Source organism: Solanum pennellii, chromosome 12 (genome assembly GCF_001406875.1).
Source record: "Solanum pennellii chromosome 12, SPENNV200".
Taxonomy (NCBI): Eukaryota; Viridiplantae; Streptophyta; class Magnoliopsida; order Solanales; family Solanaceae; genus Solanum; species Solanum pennellii.
Genome location: NC_028648.1, coordinates 45491911 through 45499085, shown reverse-complemented (window position 1 = coordinate 45499085; position 7175 = coordinate 45491911). Strand labels below are relative to the sequence as shown.

The 7175-nt window shown below is 35.2% G+C and overlaps 1 long non-coding RNA gene across 1 annotated transcript in view; it reads left to right on the top strand.

The window, feature by feature from the left end:
• The window catches only part of LOC114075161, a 13914-nt gene extending 7330 nt beyond the window's left edge, over positions 1–6584 (top strand). Inside the window, exon 2 of the long non-coding RNA XR_003575560.1 lies at positions 6066–6584. This is a non-coding gene — a long non-coding RNA (uncharacterized LOC114075161). The remainder of the gene's footprint in view (positions 1–6065) is intronic.
• Positions 6585–7175: the final 591 nt, after the last annotated feature.

Genomic DNA, 7175 nt, shown 5'->3' with positions numbered 1-7175 from the left:
CTTCGGCTTTGGCTTTGGCTTTGGCAAATGATCGATCGAGAGATAATGTTTTGGACAAATTTATTTTAATTATTTATTTAATTAATTTAATGGCCCAAAATTATTTTCAATTAATTAGTTGATAATAGAAGTTAACCGAAATGTTTTCAACTTTTTAGTTAACCCGACCCGACTCGGATCCGCGCGCGTGACCCGTTTTAAATTCCGTTATATTTAAAAATTCCCGCCATGACTGTTCTGAAAGGTTGCAACTTTCAGGAACAGTCAATACCATTTGAAAGTTTGCAACCTTTCATTAATGGTAGTGTCAATTCTGAAAGCGTTGCAACCTTTCAGAATATATTCTTCTTGCCTATAAATACCATTCAGTCTTCAGAATATTTCCCTACGAACTTTCTGATCTTCCTTCTTCTTAAAAACACATATTTCTTCGTGTACTTTCCTGCTGTGGATTGATTCGCTGACAGTAGAGTTTTTGGTATCTATACTCTACTGATTAAGATCATTTTACCCTGGGAAGTTATATTCCAAATCAAACCTCGGATACTAGAGGGGAATAATTTCCTTAAGGGGACACTGTGAATTCAGTGGACTTGATTTTCTTCCTAAATTATCAAAAAGAGTATTCCAGATTCTGGCAAGTTTTACAGATTCAATTATTTTTTACAAATAAATTTCTGTTCATCTTATTTACTGGTTCTAAAAATCTCAGTTACTTCGTGTTTCTGACTGATTTATTACAACCAGTAATTTCTGATTTTCATAACACAGATTGGCAACATCCACTAGACTCCCTCTTCTGATTGATTCTTCCTCGGCTTGAAGTTTGAAAGGAAGCTGATATAAAAGGATCGGAAAAGTGAATATTACTAGCCTAAGATAGGAAAATTTGCAACTTAGAAATTAAATGGGCAAGGGCCCAAAAAATTGAGTTTCCAATCAGGGTTCTTTTAAACTCCTCTATAGCTTATTTCTTCATTTTCTATTGTAGTTAGTTATTTCCCATTGTATATTTTAGTTAACTTTATTCTATTGTAAGGTTTAGCTTACAATTGTAATTATTTGATTTGAATTCTATTAGTTGTAACTTGAATTAATCATCTAGTAAAGTTGTCACTTTTGGATTTCAAAGTCTCTATACATTGTCAAATTAGTATACTTATCAATTTTGAGTGGTCATCGATTATTTTTCATCAATTGTTTAATTTATTTGAAACGACCTCAAAGTTTGTTTAGATAATCAATTCAATTTTCTCTTATCACATATTTTAAGTAAATAAAAAATAAGTCCAAACTATATCCAAATAAACGACTCACCTGATAACCGCATATTGTTAGGACACATTTAAAGTGTTAATTTCATCTTGATATAGAAATAGGAACAATATACCTGTTCTTTGGATTTCAGAAGATTTTTCTATTTAGATCTTTTTGAAATGAAATGAAAGTTTTCTTGATTTTCCTTCAAAAGTTAAGTGGAGACTCCTTGATATTTTCATCAAAAGTTTAAAGAAGTTTTGAGACTTCGAAACTTTTTCAAATACTTTCAACAAAATTTTGCTTTACTCTTTATCAATATTGTACTAAGACAAACTCAGTGAACTCCGACGACCAATGGCTCGAGACATCAAAAGAAGAGAACACTTTTCTCTATATAAATTCTTAAACTTATAATCTTTTATCTATAAAAAAACATCCAAATATATTGTCATGAAATTTTATTGCAGGAAAATTTTATTGGCAACTCCATGTGAAGAATCTTTAGAGGTCTGGTTGTGCTGACTCCCTTCTTGGCGTTCAAAGATGACTTAGTTTGTTTGCCTTCTGTACAGGAATCACAGACTTAATCATTTTGAAAACTTTAGCTTTGGTAGTCCATGGACCAGGTCCCTATGACAAGTAATTTCAACAAAGAGGAACTTACAATACCCAGACGTCGGTGCCACAGATATGCATAATTAGTTGAAGCACTTAAACAAGAAAGATCATCTCCTTCAATAGAGTCAAGATCTGAAACATACATGTTTTTACTCTTGTAGTAGACATAACAATCCTCTATGTTATACAATTCGTAACCATACATTTGTTAGCCATGAACTTGCCCCTTGTCACATATTTGAGACATGCTCAAGAAATTGTATTTCAGGCCCTACACATAGTGTACATTGTTTATCGAATTATCAGCAGATCTACCTATCCTGCCAATACCAAGAATAGAACCCTTCTTTCTACCACCAAACGACACTCCACCACCTTGGTGTGCTTTCAAAGAGACGAAGTTTGAAGTATCTCTAGTCATGTGCCTTGAGCATCCACTGTCCACGCACCAACATTAAATTCTTCCTCTCATCTGCACAAGAATCACTTATTAGTCTTAGGAACCCACTTAAGACGGAGTTCGCAGTAACTGTCAAATGGTTTAAAAAGAAACCTTCCTATCCAAGGGGGCAAAGTTTTCTTGTTGAAACAATAGCGAGGACCGGGTGGCTTGCGTTCCCCTTTTTCATTAATTTAATATTTAAAAATTTTTACATGCTTTTATTTTACTCTTCTCAGTTTCTGATATCTTTCTTTTAGATGAATGTTACGACCACAGTGAGTGCACAAAATATTATCAGCTACAGACACATATTATCTATGAGGTTTATAAAAGGGTTCTCTAGGTCTGCATCCCAACCCCTTCTTTCCATTGAAACTTTGATGAGACAAGTTAGAGAGTATCTTGGAAAAGTCATTTCACTTTAGAGAATGACTTAATTCTTCCTTGACCCTACTCAGATCGTTCCTCAGTTGAGAGTTTGTTTCAAGGGAGGCAACTAGCTTAGATTTAGAGATTTTAAGTTTTTCTTCCAGTCCTTCCTCAAAAATACAAAGATTTTTCTTTCCACCCTATAAGGTACGAGTGTCCTCCTGAAATATCATCTTGCTTGTCTTTAGAACACCTATCCTTACACTCATTTCAGAAAATGAGACGTAAGAGCTGAATTCTCACTCTCAACAAAATCAATTTCATTTAACATTATGTTTTCAGTAGTTCTTTCGTCAACAAAGTCAATAAGCGAGGTAGAAAGTTTCCCAAGTTTATAACATGAAGAGTATCTAGATCATTTTTAATGCCAAAGAGAGTAACCTCATTTGGATCTTCCTCGTCATCAGATTTTGCCATCAGAGAAAAAACGGAGTTAAAGATACTTTCATCATCTTCAATGGCCATCATTGAAATATTCTCATGGATTTCAACATCTTCTTCTGAATCACTTGGATCATCTCCCCAGACATCAAATGCTTTTCTCACCATCTGATTAGCATGAAACTTTGTCTGAGTATGGTCTGGCACAAGGTCCTTCTTGCGGGGTCTGGTGTAATGAGTTTCCTGCTTTTGACTGGGCAATCCCTTCTCAAGTGACCAGGCTTGCTGCATTTATGACAAAATATTATTTGCAGTAGTTATATGCTGGTGGAAGCTTTCTTTGTGAAACCCCACACTTCTTTTTGATCTTTGAAATCCTTTTGATTACATAAGCCATTTCAACCTCCTCCTTAGTCACCTCATTTGGAGATGTTTTCAAAAGCTATGGATTTCTCCTTTTTTCCTTCCTTCACACTTGTGCGCTATTTCTTGTTCAGCTGATAGGTCTGAAGATTCCCAATAAGTTCTTCCATGGGTAGATTCATTGTAATCTTGGCTTATGTTATAGCATCCACTTTACTTTCCCAGGATTTGGGAAGTACTTTGAGAATCTTGAGAACTTGCTTGCTAACAGGGATAGGCTCTCCCAGGCATTTCAGCTCGTTGGTGGTAAAGGGTGTACCTTGACTTCATCTCAAATATAGTTTCACCTTCCTTCATAACAAAAGTTTCGTACTGAGTGGTGACCATATTAACTTTGGACTCTTTCCCTCGATGGGTTCCTTCATGGGCTGTTTGGAGACGAACCCAAATCTCCTTGGTAGTCTCACACACAAAGATCATGTTGTATTCATCTGCTCCAATTCCACATACCAGACTCTTTTTTGCTTTGTAGTTCTTTTTATTCTTCTTTCTATCAGACTCATCTTACTCTTTTCTCGTTTTAACGACAGTAGTGGTGAGCTCTATATCCTTCACTTCCTCTATAGGAATGTAAGTTCCATCAATAATAATGTCCCCCAACTTAGAGTCCTCTGGATTGATGTAGTCATGCACACGATTTTTCCACCACCCAAAGTATTACCCATTGAAACGAGGTGGTCAAGTAGAAAATTGTCCTTCCTCCATGTCTGGTAAGGCATCCTTTCATTTATGATCTTGTCTTTTCTTGGTGTTAACCAAAGTGAAAAGTCAAACTCTGATACCACTTGTTGGAATGTATGCGTCCAACCAGTGCCTGTGGGACCAGGTCCTTAAAATAATTACACTAACACATAATAAAGTAAATGTTGAAGAAAAGATTGCACACATAACTTATGTGGAAACCTCCTCTATCAAGTGAGTAAAACCATGACCTGTCTCAATAGGTTTACTAATATTCTCCAAGCAAAAGTAAAATAAGTTTACAAAATGAGACTAGCCTGCTAACCTCCACACTAAGCAATACCACCTATCACTTAAATGAGCCAGAGCAGATACAATACTGCTCACTATACTAATCCTAACTGACTAATATAGACTTCAAAAGTAAGACCCTAAGTTACCCATAACCTTATCTTACACTGATTCAAACAACCTTTAAATGTTTCTTTCACAAGCAAAATGATTCCTACCATGTAATCTGTTACAAGCAAACAAAATTACAGTTGGTACAGAAAGAAATAAAAACACTTTATCATGTCCCTTACTATTTTGAAGCTTGAAAGTTTCTCTCTTTGAATGAAAGATGAATATGTTGTTTGTTGTTTGATACATACCATGAAGAATTATTACACAATGTACAAACAAAACTTGTCACTTCTTATTGGTGAAGTACTCTACAACTTCATCAACTTTTTATCTTTGACAGCTTTAACAGTTGTACAACATTTTGCCATTGGACGAGTATTCTTGCTCTATAGAGAAACAGGTCTATGCACTTATGAGGGGATCATCAAAACAGCTAGAATCATTAATAATTATCAAATTTTACATTAAAATTATAGAAATGTAACTTAATTTTAGGTATATTGTTATAGAATATAATCGGTGTAAAAATTATATCTTCCATATATAGCTACCTCAATTATACGAGCAGATTCTTAGTTGATTTCCTTGATTTACTTTGATTAGTTTAACTTCATAGAAGCATATGCATTTGTTTAAGTATCTTGTCTTTATGAATAGAAAGACACAAGTGATTCTCCGTATAACATGTGTTACATGGTATCAAAGCAACTGTCTAAGGTGGGATTTTGGCTTTGTCGGAAATCACTATGACTTTGGCAGAAGCTACTATGGCTTCGGGGAAGTAGTTGAGAGCCCTATATTTCACCTTTGAATATGGACACCATTTCTTTGTTAGATAAATTGATTGTCTAAGTGTGTAGAATCCATTTTGTGGCATCTGGGTATGGATTGAAACTCTGAAATCTGAAGCTGATTGTCTGCCTTTCTCAAGTGAAGCTGGTGCTTCCAAATTCTTTAATTCAAAAAGGATGCTAAGAATATTTGTTGGAGATTTGTTTGTGAACTCAAATCTGAAGTTTGACTCATTCTGGAAGTGTCTCGTTAAGGTTATTTTGTCGAAACTCAAAACTTTCACACATACTGTCAAAGAAGACGACATGTCCATCCTTTTATTTATTAGGTTGTTTTCCAAAAAAATCTATTAGCTTCTCAGACATTATTTTCTTTTCTGGTTAACATCCACTTCATTTCTGATTTTTAGCTAGATTAGACTTGGATCTGTCAAATTTGGTTAGTTATTTTAATAAGCAGGCTGAGTCCGCTTTTGAATTGGTTTATTCTGATGTTTGGGGACCATGCCCTGTCATTTTCAACAATGGAAATAAGTATTTTATTACTTTTGTGGATGATTTTTCTAGTATGACTTGGATTGATTTCATGAAGAGTGGCTTAGAAGTGTTTACTCACTTTTGTGTCTTCTATGCAGAAGTCAAAACACAATTCAACGCTTCGCTACATATTATAAAGAGTGACAACGTTAAAGAATATATGTCAGAACCATTTCAATCATGCATGAGACAACACGATATTATCCACCAGTCTTCATGTGTTGATACACCATCTCAAATAGAGTTGCTGAGAGGAAGAAAAAGCATCTACTTGATACAACTCGAGCACTTTTGTTCCAAATGAAGGTTTCTAAACAATTTTGGGCAGATGTAGTCTCTACGGCTTGTTTTCTGATTAATCGTATGTCATCCACGGTTCTTGCTGGTAATGCTCCTTACAGTGTGCTGTTCCCAAACAAGTCACTATTTCTAGTAGAACCTAAGGTGTTTGGCAACACTTGTTATGTTTGAGATGTTCGACCATCTGTCACTAAGTTGGATCCAAAGGCATTGAAATGCATTTTTGGGTTATTCTCGTCTTCAGAAAGGGTATCGATGATATTATGCTGTACTCGAAAAATATTTGGTATCAACTTATGTGGTATTTTCAAAGACTACACCTTTATTTTATGCACCTCCCTTTCTATTAGTTAGGGGAGTAAGATGAGTGATTGGTCTATAAGATCACCCATGTTTTGAAAAAAGAATCAAATATTGTCCCTCCATCTTTTGGATCATCTATTGAGGATCAATCGATTACTGTGCGATCAACTTCTGCACCATATACGGTAGTAAGACCTTCAATTGTTCAAGTTTATTCGAGGAGGCGAGAAGCCAATGATACATGTCCTGCATCGGTCCCTTTGTCATCAGATCCTCATTAATCTGATCTTCCAAAAGATCTTTATCTCCCTATTGTTATTCGCAAAAGTACACGTAGACGAATTTCATACTCCATTGCTAATTTTGTTTCCTATGGTCATTTATCCTCTATGTATAGATCTTTGATTGTTTCTCTAGAATCTATCATTGTTCCTAAGATAGTTAAGGAAGCCTTGAGTCACACTGAGTGGCATAATGCAATGCTTGAGGAGATACATGCACCAGATGAGTATCACACTTGGGACTTGGTGGATTTACCAAAAGTAAAGAAGGAAGTGGGATGCAAATGGGTCTTTGCAGTTAAAGTTAATCCAAATATTTCTATG